Source organism: Sander lucioperca, chromosome 12, assembly GCF_008315115.2.
Source record: "Sander lucioperca isolate FBNREF2018 chromosome 12, SLUC_FBN_1.2, whole genome shotgun sequence".
NCBI classification, from domain to species: Eukaryota; Metazoa; Chordata; class Actinopteri; order Perciformes; family Percidae; genus Sander; species Sander lucioperca.
The window spans coordinates 36,921,916-36,940,338 of record NC_050184.1 but is presented as its reverse complement, the minus strand read 5'-3'; the positions used below and the strand labels follow the sequence as shown (position 1 = coordinate 36,940,338).

The following is an 18,423-nucleotide window of genomic DNA, read 5'->3' as shown; positions in this document are numbered from 1 at the left end:
GGGGCGGGTGCGCTGCCACACGGGTGGCAGTGAAGGTCAGGGACCTCGACGGACCAGACCCGGGCGGCAGAGGCTGGCTCTGGGGACGTGGAACGTCACCTCTCTGTGGGGGAAGGAGCCGGAACTTGTGCGGGAGGTGGGGCGCTACCAATTAGATCTGGTGGGGCTTACCTCTACGCACAGTCTCGGTTCTGGAACCAAACTCCTGGATAGGGCTTGGACTCTTTTCTTCTCCGGAGTTGCACAGGGTGTGAGGCGCCGGGCGAGTGTGGAGATACTCACAAGCCGCTACGTTAGAGTTCACCCCGGTGGACGAGAGGGTTGCCTCCCTACGCCTACGGGTTGTGGGGGGGGAAAACTCTGACTGTTGTTTGTGCATATGCACCAAACAAAAGCTCGGAGTATACGACCTTCTTGGAGACCTTGAATGGAGTCCTGCATAGGGCTCTAGGGGGGGACTCCATAGTTCTGCTGGGGGACTTCAACGCGCATGTGGGCAATGATGGAGACACATGGAGAGGTGTGATTGGGAGGAACGGCCTCCCTGATCTAAATCCGAGTGGTTGTTTGTTGTTGGACTTCTGTGCTAGTCATGGATTGTCTATAACGAACACCATGTTCGAACATAGGGATGCTCATAAGTGTACTTGGTACCAGAGCACCCTAGGCCAAAGGTCAATGATCGATTTTATAATCGTTTCATCTGATCTGAGGCCGTATGTTTTGGACACTCGGGTGAAGAGAGGGGCAGAGCTGTCAACCGATCAGGGGGTGGGGGAAGACTCTGGACAGACCTGGTAAGCCCAAACGGGTAGTGCGGGTAAATTGGGAACGTCTGGAGGAGGCCCCTGTCCGACAGACTTTCAACTCACACCTCCAGCGGAGCTTTTATTGCATCCCTGTGGAGGCTGGGGGCATTGAATCCGAGTGGACGATGTTCAAAGTTTCCATTGCTGAAGCTGCGGCGAGGAGCTGTGGTTTTAGGGTCTTAGATGCCTCAAGGAGTGGTAACCCACGAACACCGTGGTGGACACTGGTGGTCAGGGAAGCCGTCTGACTGAAGAAGGAGTCTTTCTGGGATATGTTATCCCCGAGGACTCCAGAGGCAGTTGCAGGGTACCGAAGGGCCCGAAGAGCTGCAACCTCTGCCGTGAAAGAGGTAAAGCAGCGGGTGTGAGAGAAGTTCGGAGAAGACATGGAGAAGGACTTTTGGTTGGCACCAAGGTGCTTCTGGAAAACCGTTCGCCACCTCGGGAGGGGGAAGCGGGGAACCATCCAAGCTGTGTACAGTAAGGATTGGACGCTGTTGACCTCAACTGAGGAGGTAATAGGGCGGTGGAAGGAGCACTTTGAGGAACTCCTAAATCCAACTAATACGCCCTCTATGTCAGAGGCAGAGCTGGAGGATGATGGGGGATTGTCGTCAATTTCCCTGGTGGAAGCCGCTGAGGTAGTCAAACAACTCCACAGTGGCAAAGCCCCAGGGATTGATGAGATCCGTCCAGAAATGCTGAAAGCTCTGGGTGTGGAGGGGCTGTCTTGGTTGACACGCCTCTTCAACATTGCGTGGAAGTTTGGGACAGTACCTAAGGAGTGGCAGACAGGGGTGGTGGTTCCCCTGTTCAAAAAGGGGGACCAGAGGGTGTGTGCCAATTACAGGGGTATCACACTTCTCAGCCTCCCTGGTAAAGTCTACTCCAAGGTGCTGGAAAGGAGGGTTCGGCCGATAGTCGAACCTCGGATTTAAGAGGAACAATGTGGATTCCGTCCTGGTCGTGGAACAACGGACCAGCTTTTTACTCTCACAAGGATCCTGGAGGGAGCCTAGGAGCATGCCCAACCAGTCCCCATGTTTTGTGGATCTGGAAAAAGGCATATGACTGGGTCCCCCGGGAAATACTGTGGGAGGTGCTGCGGGAGTATGGGGTGAGGGGGTCCCTTCTCAGGGCCATCCAATCTCTGTATGACCAAAGCGAGAGCTGTCTCCGGGTTCTCGGCATTAAGTCGGACTCGTTTCAGGTAAGGGTTGGCCTCCGCTAGGGCTGCGCTTTGTCACCAATCCTGTTTGTAATATTTATGGACAGGATATTGAGGCGTAGTCAGGGTGGGGAGGGGTTGCAGTTCGGTGGGCTGGGGATCTCATCGCTGCTCTTTGCAGATGATGTGGTCCTGATGGCATCATCGGCCAGCGACCTTCAGCACTCACTGGATCGGTTCGCAGCCGAGTGTAAAGCGGCTAGGATGAGGATCAGCACCTCTAAATCTGAGGCCATGGTTCTCAGCAGGAAACCGATGGAGTGCCTACTCCAGGTAGGGAATGAGTCCTTACCCCAAGTGAAGGAGTTCAAGTACCTTGGGGTCTTGTTCGCGAGTGAGGGGACAATGGAACGGGAGATTGGTCGGAGAATCGGCACAGCGGTTGCGGTATTACATTCAATTTATCGCACCGTTGTGACGAAAAGAGAGCTGAGCCAGAAGACAAAGCTCTCGATCTACCGGTCAATTTTTGTTCCTACCCTCACCTATGGTCATGAAGGCTGGGTCATGACCAAAAGAATGAGATCCAGGGTTCCAAGCGGCCAAAATGGGTTTCCTCAGGAGGGTGGCTGGTGTCTCCCTTAGAGATAAGGTGAGAAGCTCAGTCATCCGTGAGGAGCTCAGAGTAGAGCCGCTACTCCTTTGCGTCGAAAGGAGCCAGTTGAGGTGGTTTGGGCATCTGGTAAGGATGCCCCCTGGGAGCCTCCCTAGAGAGGTGTTCCAGGCACGTCCAGCTGGGAGGAGGCCTCGGGGAAGACCCAGGACTAGGTGGAGGGATTATATCTCCAACCTGGCCTGGGAACGCCTCGGGATCCCCCAGTCGGAGTTGGTTAATGTGGCTCGGGAAAGGGAAGTTTGGGGTCCTCTGCTGGAGCTGCTGCCCCCGTGACCCGACCCCGGATAAGCGGACGAAGATGGATGGAGATGGATAGATACAGTACTACTACTACTATTAACAACAACAACAACCACAACAATTATAATACTATTTTTAAATGCAGACTACCTCATAAGATAAAAAGGTCAAACACACACAATAACTAAACTTTAATGTACTTTAATGAATTCTGTTTATATATGACTGTGTTGTCTACGTATGTCCTTGTCTGCTCACAGCACTTGTTAAAGATGAGAGAAAGATTGATAACCCTTGAAAAAGTCAAAATCACGAGAAATGATGTGTTTACTTTATTATATGTTACCAAAATCAAGATCAAACCCCCGGTCTCCACTGTCTAAGTACTATGCTTTGTGCGCCCACCAATCACCCTGGCCACCTCCGTACTTCCTTCACTTCTTCCATTAGAAAAAGAAAAAGTTGCCACTGAGAATAATCCAGGGCGAAATTACTATTACTAAAAATTACTAATCTCCATTTGAATGTATTTGGCAAAATAAATAAATACTGTAGTATATAAACATAATTTCCTGGAGACAGGTTTGGAATATGAGATGTATAGTTTATATTGTATTACGTTTTAGTACAATCTCCCTAGGCATGTGACTGAGGCTAGAGCTGATCCTGGCGGAGCACCCTGCAGGAGGAGGAGTCTGCCCCGGTGTAGTTGTGGTGGCAGTGGGTTCCTGCAAGACTAGCAACACAACACAGATAAGGAAAAGGGCCATTTAATGAATGGATACATGTGCAAAAGAGAACACATGCAGTTATTGGATATACATTATGAGATGATGGAGTGGGTGGTAAGAGGAGAATCTGGACCAGAGCGACATGGAGCTAAAGGAAAAGTCAGGGGATCACCAAAGTCATCCAGTGGGACCATACATGTCTTTACAAAATTGAATAGCAGTTCATCAAATAGTTGTTGAGATACATACTATCAGACTGACTTAGCTGACTTCAGTAAGTCAGCTGACTTAGCTGACTTACTGACTTAGAGCCATGCCGCTATATTGGCTACTTAAAATGTATTGATGAAAGGTAGTTTAGACCGAGTTAACTTTAGATGTATGCAGTGGATCCCTGAAGTTCATGCTGTTTTATGTCCAGTAAAGTGGAGCACTGGCACTGCCTGTGGTTAACACAGACCCAAAAGACTTAACTAATATATAAAAAGAACTGTTTGTATGGGTAGTAGGTTTTCTACTGTGGGATTCTGCAGGGCCAAATATCTCTTAAACTCTCCAGGGCCCCACAATCGTATCCACAAACACTAACAAATTACATACACAACCATTACACAACAGCCTACAAACAATTCTATTTGCTTTCCCCCAGACACAGCTTCCTTCATTGCAGCATTAAAGGGGGAGAGATTATTCCCTCTATTTCCAGGGAAATGGATTTTATATCAGTTGTGTGTTTGTAAATCAGAACTCCATTTCCAAGAAGGCAGGGGGTATTTCTCTTATCTCCTTGACTGTATTTGTTAAAGCTCAACAATATAGGTTACAACTCCTCAGATTTCCCACCTGCCTGCCTTGGGAACATGCTTTTCCTGTTACAGCTGGTATATCTGCAATGGAATAAATCAATTAAAGTGCAAAGGCAGAAACATGAACATGTTTCCTGCCACTTTCGAAAATAGATTGTTTTTTAACCTTGTTCCCAGATCTTTTATGATTGGTTATCACTCTCTTTGAACCCAATCTCCCAACACTAAGTTAAGTAATACAGTATATAATTTGCATTTAGACTGATAAGTTACTGGAGGGAAGTTAGATCATGCTGTTGACTACGCTAACTGAATGAAGTTCAATTTTGCATGCCTTCACTTGTCACAGAAAGTTTGGAAGTGCTGATCCCAGTTTGCTGATAAAATGGGAGCTGTGGGATAAAAGATCTTGGACTTCCTACCCATGCACACCCACTGGGGCACAGTAAAGTTAGGCCCAGCCTAGTGTTGTCACGAGTGTGGCTGAGGGCTGACCCTTTCTACCTCTGAGACACAGCCACCCCAAAAAAAAATAAATAAAAAAATAAAAAGCATCCATAAAAATCTATATTTTTGACAACACTAATTCCTGACCACGCACACCCACCGGGGTACAGTAAAGTTGGGCCCAACCAATATCAAAGTTTTTTTTGGTTCATCATAATTATACCAACAAGAGGGGAGAGGAAAATGCAGAAAGTAATCACAGATGGAAAATCGATGATGACGAAGACTTAGGTAGTCTGATTGAAATCTGGGGGGCTTAAGTCATTTATGAGATCTGCAAAACCAAATGTGATTTCCCATACCTCCCTAGACTCCCCCCTCCCCCTCCATCCCCCCTACTCCTTCTCTCTTTTCATTCTTCACTGGATCTGTCACTCAGCCCTGAAATATTCATGCCCGGCTCTGAAAAATGAATGCTTCTGCCGAAAGGAGCAGAAGTTGAAGAGAGAAGTTAGTCGTTTTGATAGATACTCTCTCATGATAAAATTGACAAAGGGCTTTGAGTCAAGCCATTGCTTCAGGAAATGTGGATGATGTGATGGCTCGCTGTGGCAGTAGCGTGTCATTGTGTGTCTACTGTAGGTTTGCATGTGTGAGTGCATTGAATGTGTATGTGAGAAAATCAAGGTAGAATTGTGCCATTTTAAGTGTAAGTAAAGCAGGCTCAAAGAATTAAAGTTGAGACTCCTCGTAAGAGAATGAAATGAATGAATGACAAATCTGAAGACTTTGTATTTCTACCACAAGAATAATTGAGAGATGAGCTCTGCTACACACACACACACACACACACACACACACACACACACAGTAACAGTAGTGTGTGTTGTACATACATACATACATATTGTACATAGTGAAAATAATAAACCATCAGAGGGTTGCTCTACTACTACAACTCTCTCTCTCTCTCTCTCTGATCTTTCTATTTAATTGGCTGCAGAGTTTCTCAGCTCAGTCTCCACAAAGTACATTTTGTATTGATCCTCTTTTCTTGGCTTCACATACTCTGCTTCCCATAGTTATCCCATCTACTGCTGGTGTCTCTATCAGTTGGCCACACACACATGCATGTACACACTCTGGACAACACAAACTTTTAAAGAGTGCCTCTTTATGAAGTCTTATGTAATGCCTTTGGAAATAAAATGGGGCAGAGTTTGTTACAGACTAATCTCTGCAAACAGATATCTGCACATGAATGCAGAATTTGTAGGCATTGGGACAAGACGGTGATATCAATGCGTTCTGGTTTTTGTTTGTGGTCCATTTGTAGTCCAAGTATTATTTACCATACACGTTTGAGCGGGCTTTTGTTGGATGCAGGCAGAACCCAAATGCAACCTGGGAACAACCGTTAGCCAACAGGTTTCAAGATTAGTCACAGACAATCCTGTAGGTCTTTTCCGCTTTCATTTTTTTCCTAATATCTCCACTTTGCGATTAGCTTTAGACAGAGAGTGACAGAGAGGAGGTGGAAGGTGGACTAATACACGCAATATTTCTCTAAGTTATTAATAACTTACTTGGAACGCTGCTTTATCACTTTTTGACTCACCCACCCCAACCCGTGATATTTTTTATTAAGCTTACCCGAACCCCCCTGTCCTGACCTGCGGGTTGTGGGTCCACTTGCACATCAGTACAGAGTAGCATAGCCAGGTGGCAAACATATTTAATGATAGTGTGAAGAAAATGGTAATCTAGTGACCTTAGCAGGAATCAAATCAAACCAATATTCACTGAAAGCTGATGGGCACACAGTTTTGATGTTCTCTGGTTTTCCTAGAGGTTTGTCAGAGTCACATAGCTGGATGGTGGGATGAATAATACACACCAGCAAGGTTGTAGAGTACACAATACACAGCAGCACTGAGACTTAGTTGACTTGTGTACCAACATACTTACAACATCAACACGTCTGGAACAAGATGTGGGCATTGATATTCATGCTGTTTCACGCTCATACACCAAAACACAGATGCAGTTGTATGGGGTTTCCCACAGGTAGCTAATGCAGAATAACATTGTTTCCAGCACGCTGGGCTATTAATCATGGATGAACTCCTGCATCACTGACAAATCAGCCTAATCTCACATGGGAGGGTCTGAGTGTGTATGCACAGGCACAGGCACATTCTCTCTCTCTCACACACACACACACACACACACACACACACATATGCATGCATGCACACAGAGGCGTGTGTGTGGACACACGCATGCATTTTTATCAGTCTAATCTCATAGGAAAAAAAGCATGCTCTGACTGGCAAACAGAGAATTAATGCAGAGCAGGGGGCTCTTCTCCCCTCTCCTTCCTCCTGCCTCAATCTTTACTTATCTGTCTCTCTCATGTCCTTCTCCTTTCCTCATGTCTTTTCTCTCCTTTTCTCTCTTGTTTCTTTTTGTGGAAAACAACAGATCAACACCTGCCAACAGTCTGCAGACAGTCTGGTGAAACACGGCCAGCAGAATGATGCTCTCAGCAATAATCCCTAAATCCTGAATTTACATCAAATAGCACATCTCTCCCGTCTAGTGTAATAACCATAAAGGGAAAAAAACAGGTGCTTCTTCATTTAGCGCACACACAGAAATGAATACACACATGCACACATATTTAATGACTAAGCAGACTAATGCCCGGAGAAACACGCTGGAAGAGAGGCTACACTGCAGCAGAGCAGTCGAATATCCACTATGCACGAAGTGTGTGTGTTTATAAGTGTATGTGTGGTCAGGAGAAAGCGAACAAATTAAAGTTCTGTACAGAGAGCATGTTGGGCTAAATAAATAAAATGGTGCAGGCTGAACAAATCTGTTCAGAATGAAAGGGGAGTGAGTGGGAAAAGGTTCGGCAGAAGGGGTTGATGCAAAGTGCTGAAGGGTAAACATATTTACATTCATGTCGGAGTGTGTGTTCGTGTGTTCTGTGTGCACATATTGTACGTCGGTGTGGATGGAAACGCTCGTACACGTATGCCTGCTTATATGAATCACAAACAGCTCTTTGAATTATAAAGCCTCCTTCAGCTGTACACTTGCATATTTCACAGCCCTGTTGGAACACACAACGACATCCTGTCCCCTTAACGCCCACCTCTGTTCTATTCCCTTTTCCCTTGGCCCTCTGACTGGCTGCTTTGTATCCTGACAGATATACAGCTCCTGGCTGCCCTACAGGACTCTGGGGAAACGAGATACAAATGCCACAGTATCTGCGGTATCACTGCCCAAAACCAATGCTGTAGCCCGTGGCAATAAAACACCTGCTAGGACACCGACACCACAATGGTTGGGATAAAACAACACAATACATGATCAACCAAGACACACAGCACAACTGGATGGCGTACAGGACCGCCTCGATTCTATCTCTCATTCAGCCTGGTGCAACGTATTTAACTTCCTTTGGCTCCGAGGCTAATCTGTAAATTTATGTCTTTGGTGCAATTAAGGGGTTAAGCATCAAAGCATTGTATAAGTCATTACAAATGCAGGACATGTCTTCTTTTGACTGCTTGTCGTGTAGCGTAAATAGGCTTTTAATCTCTGATCCAAACATGGAAGACATACACATGTTCTTACATCACTGTATTTCTAACACAGTGTATCTATGTGTCCTTTAATTTGCCTGGCTAATGCAGCACTCTAGCATAGTGATAAGAGAGTGTAATCTTCTTAGGTGTGGCGAAAGCTTAATCAATATTAACATATTCCTCAGCTCCCACTCCATTGAATAATTGATATCCCCACACAGTCTTGCTGAGAATGAAATAAGATGTAGGAGTATTAAAATAACTTCCCCGAGATAAAAGAAAATTGATTAAAAAAAGATGGCTGAAAATTAAAGAGAAGGAAAGGGAGCCTAAGGGATTGGACTTTGCATACAAATGAAGAAAAGGGGTTGGGAGGGTGGAGAAAAAAGGAACTTCAGGGAAGTTATGAGCCCATTTATCTAACTCCAGTCATTGCACACTTGGCCGGCCAGGTTTTTACCGAACCAATCAAAGCAGTTAATCTGAGGGATCCACTGTAGCCTCACCAATCTCTGACCTCCTTGTAAAACATGTAGTTATTAATCAGTGATTACTCATCTGTATTTTCTGCATGATTACCTCTTCATTAAAACTTGCTGCGGCGGCATCTCAGGGTTCGCCTGATAGGCTACCTCTCTGTTCCCAATTGTAACATCTTAAGCATTCTTTAAGCCTATGTGGCTGCAGACTCTGGCCAACCTGGGCAATAATGTCCCAGCGAGAATGATAATTAGAATTACTTGATGTTTTTTAAAACTTATTTCCACAAGGTCCTCCAGTTCAACTGCTGTATTTAAAGTTTCAAGTTATGCCAGCTAGCCACAAATTGCTAAATTACTTAAAAGTAAAACAAAACAAAAAAATCATAATACTGGATACTATACGCTCATCCTCCACAGCTGCAGGGACAACATAGGGAGGGATTTTCAAGTAGGATGCAGTGAGAGGCTTAAGAGGAATCATGCATTTGGACCACCTCAGCGCTATCAGATCACTGCTGACACCTCACCTACCACCCCCAGGGTTTAAGCTGCACACATCACAAGTTGAGAGGGAGAAGGCAGACAGATGCTTGTGAGTTTGTGTTTGTGTGTATATGTTTGTGCGTGCGACTATGTCTGTGAATGTTTTGTGTGAGAGTAGGAAAGGACAGAAAGTTCTTCATCTCAAGGTTGCTGCACTCACATAGGCAACATATGAAGGACAAATGTTTATGTAAAACGTTGAGCAGCACGTCTGACAGCTGTGTTCAATCAGCGAGGGGAAAAGTGATGGGTGAAAATGAGATGTCAACAAAATGAGGATGAGGCCAATAAGGAACAAAGATAAAGGCAGCAACCACACACACATACAGTGTTATATGACATAAATACACAGGAGGTAAACGGCACTGTTCTGTGTGTCCTCTGTAGAAAATAATTACATGTGAAAGATGACAAGTAGGCGCAAGAGGTGATTGAAGAAGTGTGCACGACTGAGCGTCCTTTTGTCTCTTGAGCATGTACATGTGTGTGTGTGTGTGTGTGTGTGTCTGTGTTAAACTCATTCATTCATTCAGCACTGTATCAGATACTTTCCATCTCCATTTGACAGGCAGCTGACGTGCAGCGAGGTGAGATAGCTGTTCCGATCAATGTCTTCGATCTACACACTGACCGTAACTAACACACTCAAGGACCTATCCTTCATGATTAACTGCTGTTTTTTTTTACATGAAGAAAAAAAAATACAATTAAGCTCATACTGTCTAAACTGAACCTTCTGTCACAATTAATGTTTGGAAAATTTACTTTAAACACATCCCGCCTTAAATCTTAAAAAGCTATGGTAGGTAGCCATAATTATAACTTACGGCAATGCAATTAAAAATGACTAAAATCTTTTTTCATAGTCTGTTATAGTATTATTCTTTTAATACCAGGCATAAAGATGTTGAATTCATGGGGAGAAAATGGGAAATTGCAGCCATTTGTGCCTCCATCTCATCCTTCTGACTAATCAAACTCTAGCCCGTTAACTGTCTGTTCTAATTACGCTGCATCGATACACAGACTGACTTTACTATCTGCCTGTCTGAGAGTCTGGTTGTGCTCTGTGATAAAGAAAAAGAGCTACGACAGAGTGGAGTTAAAAATGTAGTATCGCTGCACACTTTTGGAGCAGGCTGATACAATTTTCTTTTTAGATTATTTTAGTCAACCTCACTTTGCACGAATCATGGGTCAATGTGTGAATTTTGTGTCTGATGTGAGTGAAATCTCCCTGTCCTTTCCTCACTTCCTCTCTGTCCTTTGTCTTTTCATTTTCTGTTCTATTTCCTTTCTCTTTTTTCACTCTGTCTCCGCTGCCCTGGGCTCCTGTCAGCTGAAACAAATAGCTGTGTCTCAAACAGCCAGAGCACTGGGCAGGTGTCAGTCAGGCTGCAGAGCACAGATATTGATCATGGTTGGGTACAAAGTCAATACAAAGTAAAATGACACACACATTTTACCAGCAATATACACACATCATGTAATGTTCATGCAGTACATTGGTTGTACACTTTTCTATCTAGTAATTTATCTATCCAGTATTATTTTGGGTTCTGCACTGACATGTTGCAGTAATTCTGAGTCAAAGTATAAACTCTATAAACTATATATTGCATCCCTCATCCATATTCAGTAAAATTCATAATTTGTTGCGGTTTTTACATTTAATTTTGGCACATATTAAGCTAGTTTAGGTAATGTTCCAACCCCTAATTCTACCAATTTTTCCTTATATGCACCACCCTTCATTTTGAGTGGATGGTGGGACAAATGTGATGTAATGTAAAGCCAGATTCATGGTTGATGCAAGAAGTTAACAGGAGTCCCACCATAGATACCTATGGCATAGTTTTTTCTTTTTTATTGGTAGATCAGGTCCTGATTTTTCCTGCAGATAGTACCACTGTTCCACTAGATGGATGTATCGTACTTGATGAGGCCCTATCATGCTTTGAAAGAGTACTCCACTGATTAGCACTGCACTCCTATAACATAGTTATGCTCACAATGAATATTGATGGGACAGAACCAGAGATATCATATTTCTTGTTAATTCCACGCATTCTTCTTCCTTGTCAAAATCTGGCGCCTACTTTACCCACAATGCAACTCAAAAGCAGAAAGTTCGTCCGGGGTTGGGGAGTGTTATGCTAGTAGCAACTAATTTAGCCTTTAGCTGCTAGCCTCAAGCAGAGCTGAGGAGCAGGCTACCCACAGTAACTGTGTTTGTATTACTTCCTTCATTTTGTGATATGAACAAAGATGGGAAGGTTTGTCTTGTTTAATGTCTGAATATGAAACTATGCTGTGCGAGGTCACCATATTTACATTGTTTTCCTTCACTGTGATAGAGAGCTGAGGTATGTAATGATAGAAATATATGGAGCTTATGAGTACTGTAATCAGAGCTGTAGCAAATAATAATTCTGAGGTAGTGATTTTAAAAGATGTAAATGTGTACAAAGAACTTGTTTATTTTCCTACACCGTGGTGTCTGTGCAGATCTAGTCATCTAGTTGCCAAACCTACATCTGTGTTTCCTTGCAAACTTCAGAAAACTTCCCCTTTTGAGGTTCCTATGGCTACAGACGACAAGAATGGTGTCGGCTAATGTTGTTCCTGTCAATGCATGAATCAGACCCCGTTTACAGCCAAACCCTGGTCTGGCTTGCTCTGCCTTCTGGTCACAGAAGTAGAGCAGCATTTGCTCAGCCATCTTTGCTCACGGTTTTAGTTTCTCACTATCTCCTAGTTCTCTGTGTTTTGTGCTGCTTGACTGAAGCATGCAGCATTCATGATGAAAGACTTTTGTCTGCTTGAATATGATTTGATCTAGGGCTGCAGCATATGATCATTTTCATGATTGATTGATACTTAAATTACTTTTTCAATTGATCGATGAACTGTTTTGTTTATAAAATGTTCCAGAACAAGAAACATTCATAATAAGGAAAGAAGCTGGAACTGGCACATGTTCAGCATTTTTGCTTGATAAATGACTTTAGCAATTAAATTGTTTTGGACTGATATTCTATAGATTTTTGATCATTTAGTTCATATTTTTTTACCACTAATTTGTTCAATTTGACATTCACACAACTAATCTGACAGCACAAAATTAATCAAAACTAAAATTCCAAATACAAAGAAAAGGAGAGACCTGAGTCTGTTTTGTGTCCACAGGATTCTGCTACTTAGTGTCCTACACAAAACAGATGTGTACTGTTAACAAAGCTGAAAACCTGGGGCAATAAAGACAGGATGTTTTTTCCTGTTTACAGCTCTTTTTTTGTCTCTTACTAGGGGATTTTAAGCTTTGGATTGTCTAAAGCTATAGAGAGATACTTCATTCATATCATGATATACAGTATTATACTGTATATATTGTAATTGTTTTGCCATATGGCCCAGCCCTCTACTGTATAACTATAGTTATTCCCTACCTCACAGTTATTCTGTTCAGCAAGGCATTATTATGGAGCCCACGCAACTTCTAGGCAAGACCTGCCCTTCAATAGCATTCACACGCTACTATTGGCTAGGCGTCCATGCTTATGCAAGGTAACGGAACCCAATTTGTTCAGTTCCTATCCCCTGACCAGTCGGCTATCCTAACCTTAACTACTCGAGGTCAATGCCTTACCCCAACCAATCGGGCTGCTTCGTAGAAGCCTATAAGTTGCGTGGGATCCATAATAACGCTCCAGCAAGTCATTAAATCAGGCCATCTTGTCTCTCACCAACATCTGTTTACACACGCACATACAAAAAAGGTGCTTCTGACATAAGGTCTGTGAAAATGTAAAGAAAACAGATGTCCAACTCACGATGCAGCTATTTTCGACCGCCTTTTTTCTGCTCTTTTTAGTTGACATTCATTGGAGCTGAGTTCTGCCATTTACATTCTGGAAAACATGGAAAGAGAACCTCATCTACCTCATTTAGTCCATCACAGGGAGAAACAGGACGACAGACGGAGCAGGGGATGTTTAAAAGCACAGGGAACATAGCTAAAAACTATTTCCATCGTTAGACACCACACCATCATCTCCAACGTCACTCACTGCCCTCCCCACGCACACACTAAAACATTTATACTGCCATGCCTGTCTGTTGATGGTTCTGCCTGTGAATTATTTACCAGCGGAAATGCAGGACCAATCTAATTGAAGAGAAGGGAACTCCATTGGAGATGAAACTATGCTTTTTATTTCTTATAAGATGAATGCTTTTCAGTTGATGTGGTTAGATTCTGTTGCCGTTGTCTGTGCCGTTTTGTATTCTCTAAGCTCGCTGTCTGCAGCTGTTCGCAATTACTACAACGTTAATGACTTTCCTCTGTGAGTAACATATCGGAATGCTACCGTTAAATTTGTAGTTTCAGTAAGTATGTGTCTGCTTCATAGGCTGTTTGTATCACTAACACAGTCTGAAGCAGTGCGAGGCAAATGTTGTCTAACTCACAGTTAACATCTGGTCAATTAACACTGGTGCACGTTAAAGGATAAAGAGGGAGATGTATTCTATATCAATTTTCACACCACTCTAGACTTCTAAGTCTTGTTATTTGTAGTTTGGGAGAGAGAGAGCTACCATAAAGATTTCAGACAAACCCTGTCCTTGTTATTACAGTGTTCTCACACATTTTCATGGACAAAATTTCAAAACGTTTATGACTTTTAGATAACAGTAAAAATAAGATGCAGAAAAGGCTAATTGAAACAGAGTGTTTGAATAAAAAATGACTAGTGGGAGCTGCTTCACCACACTGATGCCAGATCTCAGTTCTCCCCCATCTGAGAGCCCATTATAATAAAAAAACAAAAATGTAAAGCACATGGAGGGAAAGCTGACAAATGCTACATAATAGAATGCAGCAGAGGTACAGGCAATTGGTTATCTTTGGTAATTTGATTGGTAATTTACCTACAATTTGCAAATATTTGTATGGAGATATTCCTACTACTGCTGCTGCTAACAAACAAACACCGTTGCAGGATATCACACTATTGAGCAAAACCCAAGTTGCTTACAGCACATTCCAGATTTAAAAAAAAAAAAAGAAACAGTTTGCACACACTGCAGGATAAATATTGGCTGGGGACATCACTGTTGTGTGCCTGATGATGAGATTCCCTGCACATAGCAAAAAAGAATCTCTCACTTACACTGTATTGCACATGTACACACTCCATAGTTACACACATATGCAACTCTCCCTCCTTTGAAGTGCTGCATCACTAGACTGTAATGGAATTCTATAGCTGACTGCTGACTGGAGGCTTTGGAGGGGGATGGATGGAGAAATGGATGGATGGAGAGAGAAATGAGGGAAGAGGTAGGTGGAAAGGTCGGAAAATTGATTGAAGGAAAAAATGGTGAACTGTTTTTGTGTTCATGCGTTTCAAGAATTGCACCCCCTGCTTCCACAGAGTTGTGTGTGTGTGTGTGTGTGTGTGTGTGTGTGTGTGTGTGTGTGTTTGTGTGTGTGTGTGTGTGTGTGAGTGAGAGAGACAATACTCCTAAGGTGATGCCATCGATATTAAGTGTGACACACGGAGGTACAAAGGTTCATTTTCTACTAATGCCTGTTTTAAAAACCCCACCTTACTTACAACTTCAAAAAGGCTCCCTGGGGTGAGGACCTAAGTGTATGCAACACCTCCCACCCTCCTTCCCTTCCTTCTTTTCATCCTACGTTTTAGCAGGGGACAAGAGGGTACTGTAAATTACCTTTTGATTCATCCCCTTTAATTATGCAAATAGACTTCATTATCTGCAGTGACTCTAAAGTGTTGTGGAATGTATTCATTAGTCTGCATGGAGAGCTACGAGTGTTCATTTAGGGGTACTCAAGTGTGTATGATTTTGCATGCTCCTTTTCTTATAGGTGCAAGCGTGTAATATATTCAACAAGGTGTGTGTGGATATGTATGTGTACACCTGTCTGTATGTGTGCTTTCTTGTTCAGAGTTAACTCTTTAAAGTCACAGTAAAACATGTCTTTAGGTTACCTAATGTGACATATTTACAATTGAAATGAATTATGTGGGTGGGGTATATTTACAAAGAGGAATGAAATCAGATTCTTCAGATTTTATTGGATCGTGCGACTAAAAGTGCAATACGGAGCTGTAAAGAGATACCACCCACACTTCCCTCAAGTGTGTTGTTAGATGAGGAAGAGGAAAAGGTAGAAATGAATAAATTGGACCTTAACCACATTCTACGGAAATGTAAACACATTTTTAAACACAACCCTCTGACCCATGATATTGCTCTGCTACAGTGGGGCTCCAAAGTTTGGGCACCCCAGGTAAAAATTTGTATTAATGTGCATAAAGAAGCCAAGAAAAGATGGAAAAATCTCCAAAAGGCACAAATGACAGATTAGACATTCTTATAATATGTCAAAAAAAGTTTGATTTTATTTCCATCATTTACACTTTCAAAATAACAGAAAACAAAAAAATGGCGTCTGCAAAAGTTTGGGCACCCTGCAGAGTTTATAGCATGCACCGCCCCCTTTGGAAAGCTGAGACCTGACAGTGTCATGGATTGTTCTCAATCATCGTCTGGAAAGACCAGGTGATGTCAATCTCAAAGGTTTTAAATGCCCAGACTCATCTGACCTTGCCCCAACAATCAGCACCATGGGTTCTTCTAAGCAGTTGTCTAGAAAACTGAAACTGAAAATAGTTGACGCTCACAAAGCAGGAGAAGGCTATAAGAAGATAGCAAAGCGTTTTCAGATGCCAATATCCTCTGTTCGGAATGTAATTAAGAAATGGCAGTCATCAGGAACAGTGGAAGTTAAAGCAAGATCTGAAAGACCAAGAAAAATATCAGACAGAACAGCTCGCAGGATTGTGAGAAAAGCAAGTCAAAACCCACGTTTGACTGCACGATCCATCCAGAAAGATCTGGCAGACACTGGAGTTGTGGTACACCATTCCACTATAAAGAGATACTTGTACAAATATGGTCTTCATGGAAGAGTCATCAGAAGAAAACGTCTTCTACGTCCTCACCACAAAAATCAGCGTTTGAAGTTTGCAAATGAACATATAGACAAGCCTGATGCATTGCGGAAACAAGTTCTGTGGACTGATGAGGTTAAAATAGAACTTTTTGGCCGGAATGAGCAAAGGTACGTTTGGAGAAGAAAGGGCACAGAATTTAATGAAAAGAACCTCTGTCCAGCTGTTAAGCATGGGGGTGGATCAATCATGCTTTGGGGTTGTATTGCAGCCAGTGGCACAGGGAACATTTCACGAGTAGAAGGAAAAATGGATTCAATCAAATTTCAGCAAATTTTGGATGTTAACTTGATGCCATCTGTGAAAAAGCTGAAGTTAAAGAGAGGATGGCTTCTACAAATGGATAATGATCCTAAACACACCTCAAAATCCACAGTGGATTACATCAAGAGGCGTAAACTGAAGGTTTTGTCATGGTCTTCACAATCTCCTGACCTCAACATAATTGAAAATCTATGGATAGACCTTAAAAGAGCAGTGCGTGATACCTCAAACAAGAATTGAAAGACTCTTTTGCAGACGCCATTTTTTTGTTTTCTGTTATTTTGAAAGTGTAAATGATGGAAATAAAATCTGACTTTTTTGACATATTATAAGAATGTCTAATCTGTCATTTGATGCCTTTTGGAGATTTTTCCATCTTTTCTTGGCTTCTTTATGCACATTAATACAAATTTTTACCTGGGGTGCCCAAACTTTCGAGCCCCACTGTAGATACTATGACACCAGTTTCAGTAACATGTACTGTAGGCGAAAACATAAGCAGCCCAAGTTGAGAATTCACAGATCTTGTGGTCTCCAAATGGTATCTATGTTGCCCCTTTTTACATTTTTGAGGAGGTGCATGTAAGCTTTGGTAAACCTGCAGTACGACAAAGCCAGAGTGCCTTAGCTGCGATGCAATGCCGTAACCTCCTATCACACATGGATAAATTCAGCTGTGCACATCTGTCTGCATCCTTAATTATTTCACTCCATAAAACTTGTGCATTCTCTTAGTGACAAACACAGACACATTCTTTGGTTGAGCCTATGTTTAGAACAGAAACTCTCCTGAGTTTTGGATTCAGCACAAACTGTATATGACTGTAATTATGCAAAAGAGGTCATTAACTTAATAAACAGTGTTTGTAAACAACAGCACAAAGACACAGTTTCCTTGCATCCCCCCTTCCTTTTCTCTCTCTCTCTTAGTTAGTTCATTCTCTCTGTTTCTCTATCTATTAGCTCCCTACCGTTATCCCTCTCCCAATTCAACATAGGGGTCTTTCAGTCTTGGTGATGAGCGTCTGAATTTGAGAGGAGCGTCTGAAGTCAAGAGAAGAAAACAGCCGCACTATCTCAATTGCTGAATAAACAGCTGATGGCACAGCAAGGGAGCTGAATAGGTTTAATGAGTAGACTATGGCAGTGTGACCCAGATCTAGTTTCGAGACTGTCTCTAAGCTGCATACAAAAACCAAACTGACAGTAACAATCATCAACAACAATTTTCATTAATTACAGTGGCAACACTTATGGTCTCCATTCTCAAAATCGATCCAAACGAACTCCCCTGTGTGTGTGTGTGTGTGTGTGTGTGTGTGTGTGTGTGTGTGTGTGTGTGTGTAATACCTCTCTGAATTGGTGTCCCCGTCTCCCCCTAATCTCCTCTACTTCTCCTCATTCCCCTATCTCTTCCATGTTCTGTAATGCTCTTATTTAACTTGGCATCATCCCACCCTCACATCCTCAGTGCTCCACATTAAATGTCAACAACTGAATATTAATCACAATGCTGACACCCCTCTGTCTCTCTAACACTCATCCCAGAGAGGGGATTTTTTTCTCTCTCTCTCTCTCCCTCCACAGACTGATTAGCAGCAGATTTGAA

General features: G+C 42.8%; 1 long non-coding RNA gene across 1 annotated transcript; it reads left to right on the top strand.

Annotated features, from left to right (window-relative positions):
- The first annotated feature begins 663 nt into the window (after positions 1-663).
- Positions 664-16,977, top strand: LOC118496532. The gene is made up of 3 exons (XR_004899098.1): positions 664-674; positions 16,609-16,625; positions 16,656-16,977. It is a non-coding gene; the product is annotated as an uncharacterized LOC118496532 (long non-coding RNA).
- Positions 16,978-18,423: the final 1,446 nt, after the last annotated feature.